Raw genomic sequence first — 22,830 nt, 5'->3', positions numbered from 1 at the left:
AAAGTACAAGAATGTGAAAGAGAAAGCTGTTCAGAGAGTGATGTCAGGGTGCCTCCAATACTACTAACAATCCCTCGGGCCGTCAACCTGGTCAGCAGGGTTGAACAAGTATGTGTCACAGTGACATCCTCCATGTGGAAGACTAGACATCTAAAATTTGAAATTTAGTTTTCAAAAGCTTTAAAAAATATTTATAATCCCGAAAATCCATGAGGCAAAGAATCAGAATTCTCGGTGAAAGAATGTCTTTCAATGACAATCTACATTATATTTATAAATCTCTAGAAAAATAAACAGGTGGACACACAAGCATGATGTTAAAAGGAAAGCCAAAGTCTTGTAAGAGCCTTAGAATGATCGCACAGGCTTAGTGACAGTAATGTTCTTTCTGAAGTAATGTTCTTTCTTTCACTCCATGGGGGAAGGTGGGAGAAGTGAGAGAGGAGTTATCCTATTAGTTCTAGGGCAACTTCTTAAAACACCAAGCGCCACATTGGCAAGGACTGTTGTGTCCTGCAAGACTGGGGCAACTCTTGGGTTAGCAACCCAAGCGATTTCCTGGCCACCTTTTTTTTTCCCCCCATAAAAAAAGTCCCACTGTCTGTGTTGTTCTTCAAGCGAGAAAAAGGTTAAATAATAAAATGAAGTAAAACAGGCAACTTGTTGGGACTTGAAAAGCTCTGGCTTCTACGAGATCTGCTGTCACACTTTGATGTGCCTATTGGGTAATTAGGAGAGAAAAATTTCTCCTTTTTCAGTAACAGCTACATTTTAGTGAAAGTGTGAATAATTGCTATCTCATTACTGTGAGACTTATGATGAGGATCATCAGTCTGTCTTATAGTCAAGGAAACAGGAGCTTAGAGAGGTTAAGTAACTTCTTCAGAGTTACACAAGATTAAACGGCAGGGCCAGCAGCCGTCTTCCACAGAAGCCCGTGCTCTTTATTGTCATAATAAACACTTCACTTCTTTTTTAAAAAGCTCCCCTAATGGACTCTAGGAGACTGAGTAGTAGTACCCCAATGAAGTTGTCCATGCAATGAAGCGAATTGTCATTGTCTTGTGAATTGTCATTGCTGGTTTGAATTAAACATATTTGCTAAAAAAAAAAAAAAAATGCTGTTTTAAGATTATGGGTCAACCACCATGAGAAAATATGCCCAACCTCAATAGTAATAAAAGGAAAGTGAATAAAACAATGAGACATCTTTCTCTACTATTAGATAGACAAAGCAGCTTTTGAAGTGAACGTTCATTCTTGGGGAAGATGTGGTGAAACTGGTGCTGATACCCCACTGATGAGCATGCAAACAAGTGGGTTTCCAAAGGGCAATTAGAAAAAAAGGTGTCAAGTCACTACCTAGGGATGTCACTGCCTTGTTAGCCAGTTACTGCAGTCCTGCCTTAGTTTGTGTTAAGAAAGAGTTGAGTAAAAATATTTCTGCACAAGAAGGATTACTATTGTTTACAGTAGCAAAAAATTTAAAATAATCTTAAATATTGGTAAAATGTAAGACTACTATGTGGTCCTTAAAATCATGTTTTTGAAGAACATTTAATATGGAAATATGTTAATTCTATAATGTTAAGTGGATAAACAACCTATAACTATATATGTTACTAATTTGTGCATATATATATATATATATGTACACACACACAGTAATACCTTGGTTTGCGAGCATAATTCATTCTGGAAACAAACTACTCATATTGCAAGACCTTGCTAATTTACCACGTTAAAATGTATTAGAAATGTTTGCTTATCTTGTGGAACACTCACAAACCACGTTACTCGCAATCCAAGGTTTTACTGTATATACATATACATGTGTGTAATACATCCATATATATTGTATATGTATACACATATACAATATATATAAAGAAAAAGAGAGATTGAAAGACTAGTAGATGATTTTGTTTTTTTAAAGATTTTATTGGGGAAGGGGAACAGCCAAGTTGTCCTTCAATCTTAGTTGTGGAGGGCGCAGCTAGCTCAGCTCCAAGTCCAGACGCCATCCAGCTGCCACTTAGCTCAACGTGCCCATGTTCAACCTTAGTTGTGGGTGGGCGTAGCCCCCCCATCCCAGGTGGCAGTCCAACCCACAACCGTGTTGTTAGGAGCACGTGCTCTCACCAGCTGAGCCATCCTGCCACCTGTAGGCAGTTCAGCCGCAGCTCAGCTCGGGCACAACTCACTGGCCTACGTGGGAATCTAACCAATGGCCATGTTGCTCAGAGCTCGCATTCTTAACCAACTGAGCCACTCCGCCGGCCCCCTAGATGATATTTTAATGATAATTTCATATATATTTAATGTTATCACTGAGTACTGGAATTGTGGGTGACTTTTTTCCATTACGCTTTTCTATAATTTTCAAATGCCCTACAATAAATATATGCTGCTTTTATAATAAGAAATGACATTTTAAAATATCTTGGGATATTTAAGTTTGAAACACAAGAATTCCTCATTCCTGGAGACAGTTGTCCAAACAAAGTAGTACTATGTTAATAATGCAGAAAAGCTGTCAGGTGGTAGAGAGAATGGCATAAAAATTAAACAGAAGCATCTGCCTGCTAAATGCCTTTTCTTTCAGGAATGAGTGATATGTTCAAAGATTCATGTTGGTTTACTTAAACCTAAACACTAAGAAAAACAGTTACATTAATATGGCTGAGGCACTTTCATGTAGAAATAACTATGACATCTGTATGCTATAAATTATTATTATATATAACATATACACAATCAAATACTTACGTCTTAGTAGAATATACAAATCCTAAGAGTATAAATTCACTACCTTTGATAATTTTGATTTCTTTGTAAATGTTCCAAGATTTTTATAAGGGAAAAGAAGGAAGCAGCAACAGTTATCTGAATAGCTTTTTATCTTAAAAATAGCATGAAGATTTTAAGGAGTCCAATTTGAAAGCTTTCTAGGTAAACAATATCAGTATAGTGTATTTTGCTCAATTTTGTTAAAACCTATTTTTCTTTTTTTCTTTTTTACCCTAACAGAAACACCAAGAAACTCGCCCTCTGGCACCCGCAAAACACTCAGGAGAGCTACTCCCATAGGCTGCAAGCTCCAGGAACCACCTCACCCCTCCTCTCACACAGGAAGCTCACTGACTTAGCCCTGGTAAGTTTCTGCACAGCTGCCCCAGGGAGCTGGACTTTCGTCTCTTTGGATCTGACCTTTATTTCCTCAATAATGACCATTCTCACCTCACCCGAGCCTAGCAACTTGACCCCTGAGAAATACCAGCTTTACACTGCGGTCCTGTAATTTATAAGTACACAGATTTTAGGAATTTTTCTGTAACAAGAATCAGGTTTTTCAGTTCCAAAGTTATCCCCAAGTTCAACCTTCATCACTCTTTATTCTGACCCTAGACAACGCTGTCACATTTTGTCAAGCTCCAGCTTGAATGCCTGGTGTCAGCTTGGGACTAAGCTTTCTCCAGCCATCCAATAAAAATCTCATCCTATGAGAGAACCCAGCGTTTCTTCACCTATTTACCTTTCTCCACAGTCCAAGCTCCCTAAAAAAGTCTCTCATAGCTATCATCAACTACATGCGAGACTAATTAATTTGCATAGCTAGCCCGCTACTTTCCGGCTGAATGGACCATTTCCTCCAAATGAATGGAAACATCGTTCTTCGTGCTTCCCTATAAGCTGCTGCTTTTTACTGTTTATCTCTCTGTTCTCAACTCTGCTCACTCAGGCAGGCCACAGCTCTGAGGGGAGTACTAGTACTGGATAACTCATTCTCACCTTGAGTGACTTGAGATTAACTGTCTACAGAGAACCTGAGGACTACATACAATACAGAAGTTCTTCAGGTTTATTAATAGCTCTTATTAATACTTGTGGATAATCTTTTAGATAATTTTTATTTTAAGGTTTTTATTAAAATATAGCTAACATACAATATTGTATTAGTTTCAGGTATACACCATAGTTATTCCACATTTATCCCTAAAGAAGTGCTCACCATAAGTCCAGCAACCATCTAACACTGTACCATGCTATCACAATATTATTGACTATATTCTATTCCCTATGCCGTAGATTACATCCCCGTGACCTATTTGATTTATACCTGGAAATCTGGACTTCTTATTCCCCTTCACCTTCCTCCGCTTTTCCAATATTTCAATTACAGTTTACATTCAATATTACTTTATATTAATTTCAGGTACACAGCATAGTGGTTAGACATTTAATAATTTAAGAAGTGATTGCCTGACTAGTACCCACCTGGCACTATACAGTTATTTCCATACTATTTACTGTATTCTCTATGTTTTACTCTACATCACCATGACTATTTCGTAACTACCAATTTGTACTTAATCTCTTTACCTTTTTCACCATCCCTTCAATCCCCTCCCATCACCCTGATAAATCTAGTACCCATCACACACCATACAAAGTTATTACATATTATTGACTATATTCCTTATGCTATACCCTACACATCACCATGACAACTTTGTAACAACCAGTTTGTACTTCTTAATTTCTTCCCCTTTATCACCCACCGCCCCAACCACCCTCTTGTCTGGCAACTATCAAAATGTTCTCTGTATCTATGAGTCTGTTTTGTTCTTTAGATTCCACATATAAGCGAAATCACATTGCATCTGTCTTTCTCTGTCTGACGTACACCACTCAACACAATACCCTCCAGGTCCATCCATGCTGCCAATATGGCAAGAACCCATTTCCTTCCATGGCTGAGCAATATTCCATTTATATACATGTACTATCTCCTCTTTATCCATTCATCCATTGACAGACACCCAGGCTGCCTCCACATCTTGGCCATTGTAAACAATGCTGCAATGAACATATGGATGCACATGTCGTCTTGAAGTAGTGTTTTGGGTTTCTTCGGATAAATACCCAGACGTGGGATTGATGGGTACTTCTTTGTCTCTTGTTAGAGCCTTTGTTTTAAAGTCTATTTTGTCTGGTATAAGTATTGCTACCCCAGCTTCTTTTGTTTGTTTGTTTCCACTTTCATAAAATAACTTTTTCCCATCCCTATAATTTCCATTTGTACATATCTTTTGATCTGAAGTGAGTCTCTTGTAGGCAGTATATAGAAGGGTCTTGTTTACTTGTCCATTCAGCCACACTATTTTTTGATTGGAGCATTTAATCCATTTACATTTAAAGTAACTGTTGATAGATATGTAATTATTGCCATTTTATTATTCATATTTTGGATTTTTTTTTTCATCTTAAATCTCCCTAACGTTTCTTGTAATACTGGTTTAGTGGTGATGAACTCCTTTAGCTTTTTCTTATCTGGGAAGCTCTTTACCTGTCCTTTGATTCCAAATGATAGCTTTGCTGGGTAGAGTAGGTTGTAGGTCTTTGCTTTTAATCACTGGATATTTCGTGCCAATCCCTTCTGGCCTGCAAAGTTTCTATTGAGAAATCAGCTGACTCCCTTGTAGGTAACTGCTTTTCTTTTGCTGCTTTTAAGATACTCTCTTTTCTTTAACCTTGATATTTTAATTACGATGTGTCTTGGTATGTAATTGGGCCTCTTTGGGTTCATCTTGTTTGGGACTCTCTGTGCTTCCTGGGCTTGTATATCTATTTCCTTCACCAGTTTAGGAAAGTGTTCCCTCGTTATTTCTTCATATAGGTTTTCAATTCTTTGTTCTCTCTTCTCCTTCTGATAATTCTATGATGCGATTATTGGTATGCCTGATGTTGTCCCAGAGGCCCCTTAAACTATCCTCATTTTTTTTTCTTTTCTCTTTTTGCTGTTCTGATTGGGTGTTTTCTGCTACCTTATCTTCTAAATCACTGATTTGATCCTCTGCTTCATCTAATCTACTGTTGATTACTCTAATGTATTCTTCATTACAGTTATTGTATTCTTTATTTCTGACTGGTTCTTTTTATGTTTTCTATCTTTATTTTTATGTTTCCTTTCTCTTTGTTGAAGTTCTCCCTGAGATCATTGAGCATCCTTATAACCAGTGTTTGGAACTCTGTCTGGTAGATTACTTGTCCCCATTTTGTTTAGTTTTTTCTGGAGCTTTGTTCTGTTCTTTCATTTGGGACATGTTTCTTTGTCTCCCCATTTTGGCTGCCTTTCTGTGTTTGTTTCTATATATTTGGTAGGGTTGCTATGTTTCCTGGTCTTAATAGAGTAGCCTTATATACCAGGTATCCTGTAGGGTCCAGTGGTGTGGTCTCTCTAGTCACCTGAGCCAGGTGCTCCAGTAACTTGTATGTTCTTTTTGTGGGTTGTGTGTGCCCTCCTGTTGTAGTTGAGCCTTGGTTGCTGTTTGAACATCAGTGGGAGGGCTGATTGGTTGTGAGGACTGGCTGTGACTACAATGGAGGAGCTGTTGTGAGGGCATTGACTTAACGGAGCAGGATTCACTTTAGCAGGGCTCTGGTGCCTTCCCAGTCTGCCCTTTGGCTATGTTGTCCTTGGAGGTGGCTGGGTGATGCCTGGGCATGGTCCAAAGCTGGCCACTAGGTATGCCAGCCCCAGGGCCTTCCTGGTAGGGGCCCTGCCATAGGCCAAGTTCATCCACAGCCTGTACCCTGCTTGGGCCACCTGGCACGAGCCACAAAGCAATCCGCAGATGGCCGCCACCCATGCTGGGCTTGGAGGTGCTTCAACAAGCCAAGCTGTGAACTAAAGCTGGCTGCTGCTAGTGCCAGGCTTGGGGCTGCTCAGCAAGGGACATGGGACACGCTGAAGCCAGTTGCTGCTTGTTAAGTTCTGTGAACCTTTGAGAAGTTTTAGGAAAATCCTCAGCATGAGCCAAGACAGGCTTTTTGTAGATAAAAGGTTGGGTGTGCCCGAAAGTTAGGTCGGGCAGGGTCTCAGGGAATCACCAGGGCAGGGCTAGGTTGACTGAAACTCAGATACAGTTTGCTTCTGTATCTGCATATGTCTGCATGCTGGGAAAGGGGAGGGCTCAACAAAGAAACAACGGATTCTGCCAGCACGTCTGTCTGAAGAAAACTGCCCCTCCAGCCCTTGCCCTGAAGCCGGATAACTCAGTTCCTCCCCATATGTCCCTGGCACCTTTTGAGCTGCTGCCCCAGCACTGATGCTCAGAGCAAGTGAGACTGTCAGTGAGTAAGTCTGTGCATGGGCTCTTTAAGAGGAACACCTGGTACTCCCTCCATCCTCTGTCTCACTCAGCCACAATCTCCACTGGTTTTCACAGCCAGAAGTTACGGGGACTACTCTCCCCGGCACTGGAACCCTGGGTTGGGGACCCTGGTCTGAGGCTGGGGCTCCTCGCTCCTCCAGGGGGTACCTCTGCAGAAAATATATCCCTCTCGATTTCTAACAGTCACACGTGTGTGGACCAGCCTGTTTCGTGTCTCTGCCTCTTTGACCAGTCTTGAGGTGGCTTCTTCTTAGTTGTAAGGCTTCAGTTCAGCTAGTGATTCTCAATGATGGCTGCTCTATAGTTTAGTTGTAATTTCAATGTGGTTGTGAGAGGACACAAGCACAGCATTTACCTACTCCGCCATCTTGACTGGAAAACTCTTTTGGATGATTTTTAAAAGCAAGTTTATACACTCATTACTGATATGTTAGTTTTATTTAAACATTTCAAATACCTTAAGTGAAATTATTACGAACTCATAATTAGCAAGTTATGACATTAACCATAATTTAATAGCTTTGACATTCCTTTAGTATTTTTTTTTAAGATTTTTATTGGGGAATTGGGGGGATGGGAACAGCGCTGGGGAATTGGGGGAAGGGTAACAGTGCTGGGGAGTTGGGAGAAGGGGAACAGACGAGTTGCTGTCCTTTTGTTCTTCAGTCTAGTTGTGGAGGACGTTGCTTCATTGGCCCAAGTTGGCACCATCATTGGGCCCTCTGGCGTCCCAAGCCAGTTCTTAACCATCACGCCACTCGGCCGGCCCTCCTTTAGCATTTTTTAATGGGTGCTCTGAGAACTACCTGTATCAGAATTACCCCAGGTATCTACTAAAAAGACAGATTCCTGGGCTCCATCCTAACATAGGAATCAGAATCTCTGGACACAGAGTCCAGAAATCTGTATTTTTGTCAGCCTCTTAGATGATGCTAAACACTGAGATTTAATAGCTACTGTACTTCAGGTTGCTTATTCTAATGTAACACTATGCTGGCAGTTTTGGAGGGGGGCTGGCACCTGGTGTTATATATTTTGGTGGAGCCATGTAGGTCTATTGGTTCTTCTATCACTTATCTCTATGCAGAGAAAGCACCGGGTTAAAATAAATAGTAGGTAACATTTATTAGGTGCTTACTATAGCCTTCTAAGCACTTTACATATATTAATTCATTTAATTATCACACAACCCTATGAAGAAAGTACTATTCTCTTTACAGATAAAGAAACCGAAGCTCAGAGGTTTTTGCCCCAAAATCACACATCTAGGAAGTGGTTGGGACAAGATTCAAGCCCAGAAAAGCTGGCTGAGTAGCCCACACTGTGAGCTAGTACTCTAGCCAATAAAATTCTTTCATAGATTATTAGCAGTTATCTAAGGAAAGCAATGAGTAATTATTGGATAAATAATCATAAGCATGTTATTATATGGTACATTATATAACAAAGAAAAGAGAAATACACACCCAACAGCTGTTGCTAGTTTGGCTATTACATGTCATTATTTAATTGACACCTGACTTCCCTTCTACTCACAGAAAGAAACTTTTCCCCAGCTAATCCTCAATCTTACTGCAAACCATCTTTGCTGTGTAATAAAAACTCACCCATCCTGTTCAATTGATGTCTCTCTTACTGGCTGTCATGACATCAGTGGGTGCAGAGACACAGCCCATGGAGAATATCTAATTCCTTTTATATTCGTTCCTAGGGCTCTCTTAACAAAATACCACCAACATTTAAACAACAGAAATTTATGTCTCACAGTTCTGGAGGCCAGAAGTCCAGGACCAAGGTGTTGGCAGGTTTGGTGTCTCCTAAAGTCTCTCTCCTTGGCTTGCAGATGGCCACCCTCTGGCTGTGTCCTCATATGGCCTTTCCTCTGTGCGTGCACATCCCTGGTGTCTCCCTCTTCTTATACAGACAGCATTCAGGTTGGATTAGGGCTTATCCATATGACCTCATTTAACTTTACCTCCTTAAAGGCCCAATCTTCAAATACAGTCACATTCTGAAGTATACAGGGGTTAGGGTTTTACCATACAAATTTTAGGGGATTACAGGTCAGCCCACCTCTCTTGAAAGAGAGACCTTGATCATCTTAGCAAATGCCAACACAATCTATTCCTTTGTCTCTTATTTTCTGGCCAAACAGTAAAAATGGGGTAGGGTTCTCTTTCCCATTCATGTGGTCAATGAATTTAATTGTGAGGCAGTCTTTCCAAACATGGAACTACTCACTTTCACAGCCAAATCTTTAATGATGCAGTGAACATTGAAATAATCTCTCATCAGCCTTACTTTCTGACAACCTATTTCAAATCACATATGAACAGAATGGGTTTAAAGAAGTTCTATTCCTCACCATCTCAGACCAAATGTATATCTACTATATATTAACATAAGCTTGTATCACAATGTCAGATAGAAATAGTCCCTTTACTTTTGTGGGATTTTCATATCCAATTGGAGATATATTGACTAATTTGAAGTAGGTCAGTTAAAAAACAAAACAAAAGAGCTCTTAAGACTTTTCCTGGAAGCCCAAACCTCTCTACAAAGACAAAACTCAATTTCAATTTCTGACTATTCTGTCATCTCATCAGAACAGCAAAGGTTTAAAAATCATACCTGAATAATTTATACAGATTTCAGATATGATAAACAGTATAGTGGGAAAGACATAGGCTTTGGAATCAGATAAACCTGGGTTCAAAAGCTGGCTCTGCCATTAATGAGCTGTGTAGCATCAGGTAATTTACTTCCCCTGTCTGAGCCTCTCTCCTCATCTATAAAACGAAGCTAATATTTACCTTGCAGGGTCCTTGTGAAGATGAAATGAGATATTTCTGGAAAAGGACCCAGCACAGAGCCTTGCATATAGTAGATAACCAATGACAGCTATGACTATTAAATATAAATATTAAATGACATCTTCACAGAAACCATAGTCACAGGTCCTTACTTGAGAAAACAAGAGGTCGGCAACTTTATATGGGTCACTGAAATCTTTTCTGAATATTTATTGGTCCATTAAATCCAAATAGCTGGGAACTACTTGTGATTTTGAATGACCCAGAATAAAGTTCCTTTATGCAGGCCAGATCTGATTACTGCAGTTTCTGGGAATCTAGGTGGAAGCTTCGGCTCCTGGAGCTGCAAGACTGCTCCGGCTTCATGGTGGACCGACCATCTATGGATGGCTCCGGAGGGTCATTATTCTGTGAAGGGGCTATTCTGTTAGGATATTTTGTGGGGATGTTAGAGCCAGGGGTGTCCATTCTTGTGTGAAGAGCCTGGTTGTACCAGAGCTAGCCATGCCCTTTTGTTGTTCACAATGACAGAAGTGTGACGACATAGATAAGCGTCCTCAAAAAACCGGAGCTGCTCCCTGATGAATAGGCAAGTGGGTCAAAGCATTTCCGTTGACATTCCCTCCTTCCTGAGGATAATCCACTACTCCTGCAGAGCCCACATTTCTTCCTGTTAAACAGTGCCTACACCCCTCCTCCACCATTCCCATGCTGAATTCAGTCTCTTACTCATCCTCTAGGAGCGGCAACTTGAAGCTATTGTATGCTGACCCTGCCTGACAGCTATTGCTGTTGGGGGAAAAGGCCAGACTGACATGAGATACCTGGTGTTTTACAAGGAGGTGTTTGGGGTGAGCTCTCAAGGGGGTGCCCTATTCAGGAGTCCCCTTAGGTGGACACATGCTGAGGGGCTGGCCCAAGGCTCTATGTAGCTCACATTGTCGCTTCCCTTTTGCTCCATGCTTAGGGCTGCTTTAGGGAGCAGTGTGCAAAAATGGAGGCCGCTGCCCTGGCCGAAGGGGAGGGGAAACATAAGAGCACATAGCAAGTATGTCAGGGAGCTCAACTGGCTCAGCTTCTAGAGCAACAAAGGATGGGTGAAGTGCAACTTGCTAACAGTAACGCCCCCTGATAGCCATAGGAGATGCTCATCTGCCCACCTGGTTACCTAGGCCGGAGGGAAATGGTACCACAAGCATTACTAGGGATTTACAAATACTATCTTTTAGCTCATTGGAAACGAAATTGTCCTTCCAATATATAAGCCTTGTTCAGCTTTTAAGTATGTGACTGTCAAACATTTCTCAGATTCCATTAAGTAGTACCGAATGGGACTGCCTGTACTTTTTGGTATCATTTTACTTTGATCTGTGTGATAGTGCTGTCATCACTTCGTAGGCTCTGCTTAAGTTTCACATTTTAGTAGCAGACTTCCTACTATCTGTCCATTTACTCCCATGCTTTATCCAAACCATTAATTGGCACACGTTGTTCCATCTGGAGGACATGCCTGACTTCTGCCTTCTATACCTAATGTCTACTCACCCTCTCAGAATCAGTCCAAGGGCCAGAAACTCGAACAGATACTTCATAAAAGAGGGTAGATATTCAAAGGACCAATAAACATATGGAAAGATAGTCGACCTCACTAGTAATCAGAAAAATGAAACTTAAAATCATAACAGGATACCCACTGCATATCCAGTGAAATAGCTAAAATTAAAGACTGAAAATTTCAAGTTTTAGTGAGGATATGGCGCAATGAGAACTCCTACACAATGCGGGTGTGAATTAAATCGGTACAATCATTTTGGAAAATTATTTGCAATTTGTTGAATATAAGCATAACCTGCAATCCAGCAATTTCCCTCATAGACAACGTATAACCAGCAGAAACTGATACACATATACATTAAAAGTCAAGGACAAGAATATTTATGAGCAGCATAATTTGCAATAACCTAACACTAGAAATAACCCAAATAACCATCAATAATAAAATGGAATAAACTGTGGCATATTCACATAATACCCTGCAGCAGTGAAAAATGAAAGAATTACTGCTATAGGAAACAACGTAGATGCATCTCACAGAAAGAAAACATACTGTTGGGTGAAGAAGTCAGACACGAAAGATATGTGCTGTGCAATTTAATTTATTTGATGTTCAGAAACAGGCAAAACTAACTGACGGTGTTAGAAGTCACAATGGTGGTTACCCTTGGAGAAGAAGGAAGGGTTATTGAAGGGGAATATGAAGGAGGTTTTAGGCACTGATCATGTTCTGGATCTGAGTGATGGGTATATGGGTGGGTTGATTCTAAGTTTATCGAGCTATACACTTAGGACTTGCATACGTTTTTTTCTGTGTGCATTTCTAATTTGATAAGAAGTTTTTTAAAAGGAGTGTGTGTGTGTGTGTGTGTGTGTGTGTGTGTGTGTGTACACACATGTGTGCATCCACGTGCTCACATGCGTAGAGGAGAGTCAGTTCAACAGTTGGCACCTCCAGAAGCCATTCCTGACGCCCTGTCCTCTTGGCCACCTGGGCCATCGGAGAACTGAGGCAGGCCAAATCTCTATCCTAGCTCTCTAATACAGGGTACATCAGTTTTCTTATCTGTGCTCTGTCAGGCAGGAGATTTAAATGTGTGTGGTTTCTTATGATTCTTAGCACATACCTCTGAGGTGTTCAATAAATCTTGGCTGATGAATGTCCTCTTAGCTTTGTAAATACAGAATTCATCTTCGTCATATTGTTTATTGTACTCGGAATTTATCAGCATAACTCAGGTGGCATTAGGCATGTGTGCCCATATTTATTTAAATAAAAGTCTACATATATTCTGTAGACTAGCAACTGAACCACATTTTTTAAGCACCAAGTCAGAATCTGAAATTATGCTCTGTCACCTAGAGGTGACCTATCTTGACAAGATTTAGTCGATTAAAATAGTTTAATTTGGTTTTGTTAGAAAAGATATTAAATATGGAATATGTAAATACATCTATTTAACCTTAACATTTCTCCCTCCCTCCTTTCTAACCTTCAAATAGTGTTAATACATAGCCATTTCTAAGTTGATCAGTCTACCTCACCGTACCTAGCTCTTTTAAGGCTACTAATGAACCACGTTAGCCCACATTTTTGCTCACTCATCATGCTCAAAGCAGTAGACCATCAAGATGTTCTCTGTGCTCAAATGCTGGTCTGGTAGCTTGTAAATGGGAGCTTGTGCTAGAGCAGTGGTTCTCAACCTTCCTAATGCCGCGGCCCCTTAATCCGGTTCCTCATGGTGTGGTGACCCCCAACCATAAAATTATTTTCGTTGCTACTCTGTAACTGTAATTTTGCTACTGTTATGAATCATAATGTAAATATCTTTTTGTTTTCCGATGGTCTTAGGCAACCCCTGTGAAAGGGTCGTTTGACCCCCAAAAGGGTCGCGACCCACAGATTGAGAACCGCTGCTAAAGCACTGTTTTCCAAATTAGTAAGATCAAGAATTAATTGAGACACTTGTTAAAAATATAGATGTTTGGACTTTTCCCCTGGACATATTGATTTAGTAGATCTGGGCTGAAAAACAGGGAATGTAACTCAGCTGATTTTTATCGGAAATTTTAAGGCAACACCAGGTACAACAGTCACCTCTCTCTCACTGGTTACTTAGGAGCAGAACAGAGAACCTTATAGCCACTGCAACTAAGAATGATGGCCTTGGTCAGCTGGGGGTCAACTTGTATTGTCGTTTTTGTAACAAAAATTAAATGCTGGAGAAAGGAAAGTTGATCTACATAATAAGTTTTCCACATTAGCATACACGTAATATTTGTATAAAGTATGCATTTTTAAAGACTTCCCAGAACTCATCTGAAAACTATGAAAAAGTATTCCATTTAGAAATATTTTTAAATTTGATAGTGACCTTTTTTACCCCCTTCTCCATAGACAGTAACATTTTCACTAAAGAGAAACTATTCATTTAGATAAGTTTTTTATCTGCTATGTTCCGACATGCTTAAACTTTTTCATGCTAAGAGATATTTTTAGAACAACTGTGGTGTCACAAATGAAACCTGAAATCACTTAGTTACACTGAATCTGCTTTTTTAAATTCTATCTTAACTGTAGGAAAGAAAAACTATTTTTAAAAATACAAATTTAATGCACAATTCAAGGCAGAAAGGACACACACGCATGGCTTGTAGAAACAACCTTTTCCAGTAGAATATTATTTATAGTGTTGATCACTGTCAATCAGGGTCTAGAGTCCTATTTATCCTCAAGTCCATTTTGAATATTTTCTGAGTGGAACATTTTTCAGTCATTAAGGAAGATTCTCAGATCAATTTACCTTTGCTTCTGAACTCCTGCAACACTTACTTCGGACACCAACTCATGTAACACTGGCCTTTCCTTGTCATATTGGCCACATGGGTGTATGGTAGAAAGAGGCCCTGTTTAGGCCATAGGAGAGCTGGCTCTTAGGTTCTGCTCTGCCTTTAACCAGCCAGGTGTGAATGCTTGGCCATAGCACTTTAAGCTCTCAGGGACTTGTTTTCCTCAATTTTGGAAACATAAACAAGGCAAAGACAGGAAGGGGCGCAGAGGTTGGATGGGTTTTCTATGATCTGTTCCAGTTCAAAGCTTTCCTGTTTGGGGTATCTACTTTCCATATTTAAGAGGTTAGGGAATATCATTCAACTTTCAAAAGGAGTGAAATTCCGACATATGCTACAACATAGATGAACCTTGAAAACTTTATGCTAAGTGAATAAGCGAAACTCAGATGAACACATATTGTATGATTCCACTTATATGAGGTACCCAGAATGGTCCAATTCATAGAGACAGAAAGCAGAATGGTGGTTACTGGCCTAGGGGCAGGGGGTAATAGGGAGTAAGGGTTTAATGTGTACAGGGTCTCAGTTTGGGATGAAGAAAAAGTTTGGGAGAAGGATAGCTGTCATGGTTGCATAATAATGGGAATACACTTAATGTCAGTGAATTGTACCCATGAAAATGGTTTAAATGGTAAATTTTATGCTATATAAATTTTACTACAATTTTTTAAAGAGTAAGCAAACAAAATTAGGGCTGGCCGAGGGCTCAGTTGGTTAAGAGTTAGCTTAAAAGCACGAGCTCTGAGCAACAGAGCCGCCGGTTCGATTCCCACATGGGCCAGTGACACTGTGCCCGAGCTGAGCTTCCACTGAGCTGCCAACAGGTGACAGGATGGCTCAGCTGGTGAGAGCACGTTCTCCTAACAACAAGACTGCCTGTTCGATGGTGGGCTACGTACGCCCCGCCCGCAACTAAGACTGAACTTGGTACCTTAAGCTGAGCTGCCGCCCAGACAGCTCAGTGGATAGAGCATGTGCTCCTAACAACAAGGCTGCTGGTTTGACTCCCGCATGGGATGGTGGCTACGCCCACCCACAACTAAGATTGTAACACAGCACCTTGAGCTTAGAGGCCACGAGCTGCCGACGGGCAGCCAGATGGCGAATGGTGTCCTCCACAACTTGAAGAACAACAACTTGGCTGGTCCCCTCCCCCAATTCCCCAATTAAAAAAAAAAATTACAGGTTCAAAAAATGCAGTTTTTAAAAGCTTTTGATATTTATCATTTATCTAATTAAGGGGATAATATTTTTTGATTGAATGAAAAAAAGGGGGCTGGTGTAGGGACATGAAAATTAGGTTGAAAGAAGGCACTAGGATATTTATCTTAAAGTTGATTTTGCATGGTAGTCACACTGGGTGTTAATACTTAAGATTGTACGTCTATATGCAATGGTTAGGGTATGGCTGGAGGGGTTCATGAACATTACAAGGAGGGCCTAAAGCCCCCACCCAAGCCACTCCCCCTTGGGGTACCATGGTTCTAATAGGCTATAAGTTCCTTGAGAGCAGGATATACATTTTTCCATCTCCTCATAACACACAGTGGGAGTTCTGCAAATTGGTTGATTTTCATTCCATTAGACATAAACATGTTTAAAAGGATTTTCTTGCACTAAAATTAATCTGTAAGGGATTATTTATTATGCAAATTTTAGGATTATAACTATTAGAAAACATGATTCGAAGAAGTTCTTTACCGAACCTTTAGGAGATGGTTATTATTATTTATTTCTGCAGTGATAAACAAATTATATAACCAAAAATATATTCGCCAAATATAGTAAGAAAGCAGATCATAGATCACATCATGTATCATTTTGGCAGACTGGGTTTAGCAGTATATTTCTATTCTATTTCCACTTTGTAGATGTAAACATTTATTTTTAACAGATATTTACAAATGTTGAGTAGAACAATGCAGAATACTGAATGTAACACTTGCCTTTAAAGGAACACAAACTGATAAAATAATATTTATAGTACCTTTTACTTGAAAAGGTCAAAGTACTAAAAAGATATAAAAGGCTCATTAAAGCCAAGCAATATATAAATAGACTAAATACTGTTGCATTCTTGCTAATCTTGCAACCATAGATAATTGTCTAAGCTGGTTAATTTTTATCTTCTTGATCTGATACTTGTTTCTATTTTCCTCATTCTTTGCTATTCATGAACCTTACAGTCAGCCATATTTTTAAAATAACACCTTGCATTATTCTCCAACCAAGCTGGAGTATATGATTCTTGGAAATTCCCAGAAATTAACTAGAGAGGTTTTCTAGAACTTGGAAGATCAGATCCTATTTAAAAACTACTGATAATGAAAAATTACGGCATCGCTTTAACTGAATTAGGTTTTCCTTGAGCAATATTAAAAGAATAGTTTCCTTTGGTCATTTGAATTTAAATCCTTTGTATTAATCATAACTCTCATTAGCATCAAGGGAAACCTACCATCATCACTCTCTAAAGCAAAGGACAAGTTTAAGTATCTATTGACAAAGTTAGCAAATATTTACATTAATTTAAACTTGGGTAAAGGACATTTTAAATATTTAGTTGATTAAAAATAAAAACAAGCAAGCAAACACTCCTTTTCCTCCCCCTCAAAAAAAAAAAAGAAAAAAGGAAAGAAGGAAGGAAAAAGAAAAAGAGAAAGAAAAGGAATGGAAAGAGGAGGAAAGGAAACTGACACTGTGATCTCTGACTTAAGCAAAGTGCTGTCAACTCCGCTTTTATTTCTAAACTCTAAACCAAAAAAAAAAAAATCAATGGAGAGAGTTTTCATTACAAGATTGAAATATTTTAACAAGTACATTTATAAAGACACACATCCAGAAAAAGTTCTCATATACACCATCCTCACCTTTAATAAATGAAGAAGATACTTGTTTTTATTAATCACTTTATGTAACATAATTATCTTTTAGGCAATTTATCTACAAGAAGTAAAATAAGACATTTTCTAGTTGTTATCAGAGACAGAAATAAAAGGAAAATACATATATAATAAGTTTATAACTCTCACAGGACTTATATGTCAAATAAGACATATTTTCTTTTTTTTTTCAAGACTACCCCAAGTATAGCTCTAATTTAAATCATTAATAAGACATTTCACATTAAATAGCATGAGTTCAAGCTGCAATTTCCAAATAAGTATAATAGCAGTTTAGTCCAAAAGCTTGAAAAGAAATGGTAGCTTATTCTATGCAAAACATAAAGTATAACTTTATGCATCTTACATAATCTTCTTTATGACTAAGAACTAACTTCAAAAGTAGTATAAAAATTGACAAAAGTTTAAAAATAAAGTAGGTTCCGACCCAGTGGCTCAGTTGGTTAAGAGCTCACTCAAGAGTGCGAGCTGTGAGCAACAGGGTCGCCTGTTTGATTCCCTGCTGGAGCTGAGCTGCCAACAGGTGGCAGGATGGCTCAGCTAGAAAAAAAATAATAAATAAAGTAGGTTCTAAATAAAAATGCAAACAAATACCTACATTGAAAACAAACGAACTATCCCATTGCCTTTATTTTTTCCCTTATAGCCCCTATCTAAAACGGTAAAAATGAGGTCACTTAGCTAATTCATCAGCCAACAGTAGTTCAGTGGATTGTTTTCATCATTGGACTATTGTCACGCTGAGCAGGGCTGATCCTTATCAATTTCTTTGGTTTCAAAGCTAGGCATCACAGGAAAAGGGCCAAAAAATGTTTTATTCAACATGTGGGATGCACTTTAAGTGGAATGTGCATACAGCCTTAACGCACTGTTCTTTTGAAGTGAATGCCATTCACACTGGGCAAACGTCTGGTTATTCAAGGCCTTAAGATTAGCTTTCAAACTGGAAATCTCCAAAATATATACCTTGATTGTTTATATTTATTCTTCATGGATGTGCTAAATAATGTAGGGACTTTCGTGCCCTTTGCGTCTAACAGTATACATGATTCAGCCAAATCCATGTTACATATTTTCTCCCACCTACCACTCTGGCCACACCAACTACTTACTATGCACTGCTCACAAAACCGCCTTTCAAAATGCAGAGAATTAAAAGCAAGGCGGTAAAGACTTTTATAAATATAGTCCCATCATGTTTATTTTACACTCATCTAGTCGGTCACCAGCGGCAGCCAGCGGCTTTGGACACTTAGAAGCATCCCTCAAAGTAGAACCCAGGGGCGCTAGACAGCTACGCCATCTACCTGTTGAACCTGGGCCGTGGCTCTCAACTGTCAGATCAGCTTCTCTGACCTAGAAATGCTAATTATCGTTTTTTTATTTTTGGAGGGTTTTGGGGTTTTTTTGTAAGTTGTTTGCTAATGTTTCTTCTCACCCTCTACTTCTTTCGGGTGGTTGCCGCAGAACCCAGGGAGCCGCAGAGCCCACGAGCTCCTCGGCCCGGCCGGTTGCAGCAGCGGTGTGGGGTGGGGCGGCCAGGCGGCGCCTCGCTGCAGCGGACGGAGGTCATCACAGGCCGGGCAGAGAGGCAAGGAGCCCGCTCGGCCCAGATTTACTCACCTGCAGTCGGGAGAGGCGATCGGGACGTGCTGTTCGCCCAGACCGGGACCAGGTCGGAGGAGGCGGGAGTAGTGGCGCCGGGGCAAGGGGTGCGTAAGGAGGAAATCGTAGTATCTAAGCCGGGGATGCGGAGCCCAGAAGGAGGCTGCAGCCTTTCCCTCCAGAAACGGAAGAGGCGGGGGAGGAGGAGGAGGAGAAAGTGGAGAAGGAGGAGGCGGCTGGGCACGGGCGGCTAGCAAAGGGGCGCCAGGCGTCTGGCCGCAGGCTCAGAGGGCGAGGGGCGGGGAGCACGGCGGAGGTCATCCAAGGGGAAGGCGAAGCCCGGCTGCGCGCTGCCTCCCTCGCCCTGGCTCGCCCCTCTGCAACCGCCAGGCCACCGCCCCTTCGTTTTTCCCAAGACCGCGGCGTGGAACCGCACAGTGACGCCTCAAGGCTCCCGGGGCGGGCCAGGGCATCCCACGTCTGCAGGAGCCAGGCAAGGCGTCTGAGACGTCACAAGTGGAGCATAATGATGCAGAGAAGAGCGCAAGGGAAAAAAGCATCCAGGGTCACCTAATCCGCTGTTTTTGTTCTTGTAGCTGCTCACAGGTTCGCTGTCACGTCCTCCTCCATTGTTCTGTACTCTTTTGGGGGTGGGGTTATGGGTTTGACCGAAAGGTTGGCAACTGTGAAGATGGACTTCCTGCCGGTGACAATCGGGTCCCATTGTTCTAACAGAAATGTCAAGTGTGCTGGTTGTTCCTCAAACCATAGCAGTGCCTCCAGTGCTTGCCACCACGACAGGAAGCCTGTCATGGGTGGGGAACTCCTCCCTTGAAGCCTTTAAACCGTGATACTCAGTATACCTGAAAGATGGTTTTGAATGGTGGGTGGGGATAGGAATAGGTGGTGATAGGGGGAGGGGCAGACATTTTTTAAAAGGCAGCATCAAGTTTGAGTAGGAGGGCCCTGGCAGCTGGCCCAGCAGGTTGAACGTCGTGAGTGCATTGGGCCTTCTAAAGTAGTGCTTCATACACCTACTTCACGGCACACCCAGGAAATGGTAATGTCTGCGAGACCCAAACGGGGGTAAACAGAAGAGGCTGCTCATACAGGAGTGACTGTGCCCTTCCGCCAGGAGCGCTGAGGAGACTGGTATCTACACATCTGTACCCATTCCATGGCATGAAATTGGGAAGCTTTGTATTAAAGTTCTAGCTGGCAGAGTTTCTTATCTACATTTTCCTAAACCACCCAAGACTGCCTCCTGAGTCATCAATACTTGGTCCTCAGAGCAGTGAGACACCAGCAAGATAGAAGTCTGGGGCAATACCCGACTTGGTCATACTCCACAATGGTGCTTAAAACTTTATATCTTCCAGACGGAACTGTCTTTCTGCTCCCCGCCTGCTTCTCTGGTCTCCAACTCAAGACAGCCTCCCCTCTCCTCCCCTCCCTGCCTGCGATTCCCTGGCTTTCACTCATTAGCAAGTAGTGTTGATCCCATCTTCTCTCAGGTTGTCTTTTAGGTCCTTAGGGCCCTCCCTATTGGTATTGTTTATAAATTAGTCTCATAATCTTATCTATGATGCCAAAATAGAAATAGTTTAAAAGTTAAAAAAGAAATAATTTAAACATGCTATTTGGAAGCGAAGAGGCAAATACCTAAATAGTTAGAAGGTGGAAGAATTTGCCTCTAGAGATCAGGAATTTCATGAGGGGAGGGTGGGGCAGGAGACACAGCAGTATGATTTACGATATGAATCTAGTGCATTTTCCGCTTGGCTACCACAGGGGTCATCCTGCATCACATATCCCTGGGCTTCTTGCTGGCTGAACAGCCTTCTCTGGCTCCCAATCTCTGGTAATACGAGAGCAAGACCCTGGGCATGGCTTTCAGGGCCCATCTCCCCCTCCCGTCTTGCCTCTCACGCTTGACACCCCATTTTGCCACATCACATCTAGTTTCCCACACACACAAAGTTGTTTTATACCTTTGTACCTTTACAAATGTTATTTCTTTTGCCTAGAGTATCCTCTTGCTGCTATAATAATAACCAATGGCACGATGCTAAGTGCTTTTTGTGTTTTATAGCTGTTCATTCTCATATCAACCCTATGGCAGGCATTACTATTACCTCCATTTAATAAAGAATAAAACTGTGACTTAGGTTAAGTAATTTACTCAAATATGTAGTATGTGGTCCAAATTTGAACCCGGCAATATGACTCCAGGACTCCCAAGTGAATTGCTTTTAATCTCAGAGTAAGCATGGAATAAAGGGCAAAATTACACAGGAAAAGTGACAAATTTAACTATAGAATTTTTAACTGCTTTCATCAAAAAGACCCATAGAATAAAATTGAAAGGCAAGTAAAAACTACCAAAAAATTTGCAATATGTAATGAAAGATAAGAGAGTAACATCCTTATTTAATAAAGAGCTCTTACAAAGAAATATAAATTTCCTGTTTATTTTCAAAATGGGCAAAAATGTAAATTAGTTAAGTCATGAAAGGAAAATTAAATGACCAAACATATTTTTAAGGGAAGTGAAAACTTAAACCAATAACACCCCATCAAGTTGACTGAGACTAAAAGAGTACTCAGAGCTAACAATTTGGGTGGGACAATGACCTTTGAGGCAGGATGTGTGGCACATGACCAAGCTCAGTACTGAGCAGGGCATAAATTGCTTCAGTGTTTGTGGAGGGCATTTGGCAGAATGCAGTAAAAGGCTCAAAAATGTTCACACCCTTTGACTCAAAAATAGCATTTCCTGGAATTCATAATACAGGGATTGACAAATGTTTTCTATAAAAGCCCATATAGTAAATACTTCAGGCTTTGCAGGCCGCATATGTTTCTGTTGTTTGTCTTCTTCGTGTGTGTGCTTTTTTTTTTTAACTCTTAAAAAATATGAAAGCTATTAGCTTGAGGGCTGTAGCAAAACAGGCTGTGGCCTGAAATTGGCTTGAGGGCAGTAATGTGTGCAAAGAATAGACAACAAGAAAGCTCATGACACAGTACATTTGGTAACTGCCAAAGAGAAAGCAAACTACATGTCTGAGGATAGACATTGGTTACCAGAGAGGAGGACACAAGTTTTTAGAAAGTTTTAAATGTTTTTAAAAGTTACCGAATGATATTTATTGCATGAGAAAGTATTTGAGATTTATTAACTGGAAAAATACAGTTTACAAAAAAAAATATGTTATCCCAAATCCAACATAATCATATGTGTATGTATGCATAGAGAAAGATCTTAAAGATATCAACACCCTAAGATGTTGATAATGGTCTTGGGGTGGGGGTGAGATTACAGCTATTTGGTTTTTTTTTTGTTGTGTGTGAATATATTCTTAAAGTGAATATATTTTGGTTTTTGTATTAAGAAAAAAATGTAAGAAACTTTGCTTGGGTGACAACAAAGCCCCTTAGTTTTCAATTTGAGAAAACCTTCCCTGAATCTACTCTCCCAGATGGAGTTGGTCCCTCTTGCTTCTGTGCTCCCAGAGCACATCATGGTCTTTTGAGCACCACTATTTACTAATTGGCCAATGGTTAATACCAACATTTACGGGAGCATTCCTCTATTGTTGGGCATCTGGGCTCCCAATATTCCACTATTGTAAGTATGCTGGCTATTTTCTACTTGCTCTCTGCCAGATCCATTTTCCATTCTTCTCTGCTAGATTGTGCCTCCAAAGGCAGAACTGTCATAGACTGTTTTCTCTGGGCTGTCTCGCCAGGCGGCTTTCAGGCCAATGGGTAACACCAACAATAGGTTGGAGGGCGGAAGAGGAGAAAAGTTGGAGTATTTCTTCCCATCAAGGCAGCTCCCTCTCCACTGCTCTAATTTGATCTCCTCCCCTTATCCCTTCAGTCCTAGCGTGGTAACAGTTTCTTACTGTTGTTGCAAGAGCC

The 22,830-nt window shown here is 40.6% G+C and overlaps 1 protein-coding gene and 1 long non-coding RNA gene across 2 annotated transcripts in view; one reads left to right on the top strand and one right to left on the bottom strand.

Moving 5' to 3' along the window:
- Positions 1-22,249, bottom strand: part of INPP1 (inositol polyphosphate-1-phosphatase) — a 31,996-nt gene extending 9,747 nt beyond the window's left edge. Inside the window, exon 1 of the mRNA XM_019626495.1 lies at positions 18,925-22,249. The gene's annotated coding sequence lies outside the window, so the exon portion shown is untranslated. The remainder of the gene's footprint in view (positions 1-18,924) is intronic.
- LOC109372962 (uncharacterized) lies at positions 2-18,915 on the top strand. Its single transcript, XR_002122132.1, has 3 exons — positions 2-108; positions 3,031-3,154; positions 18,769-18,915. It is a non-coding gene; the product is annotated as an uncharacterized LOC109372962 (long non-coding RNA).
- Positions 22,250-22,830: the final 581 nt, after the last annotated feature.

Source organism: Hipposideros armiger, unplaced genomic scaffold, assembly GCF_001890085.2.
Source record: "Hipposideros armiger isolate ML-2016 unplaced genomic scaffold, ASM189008v1 scaffold_680, whole genome shotgun sequence".
NCBI classification, from domain to species: Eukaryota; Metazoa; Chordata; class Mammalia; order Chiroptera; family Hipposideridae; genus Hipposideros; species Hipposideros armiger.
The sequence above is the reverse complement of the archived record's forward strand: the minus strand, read 5'-3'. Positions and strand labels throughout refer to the sequence as shown.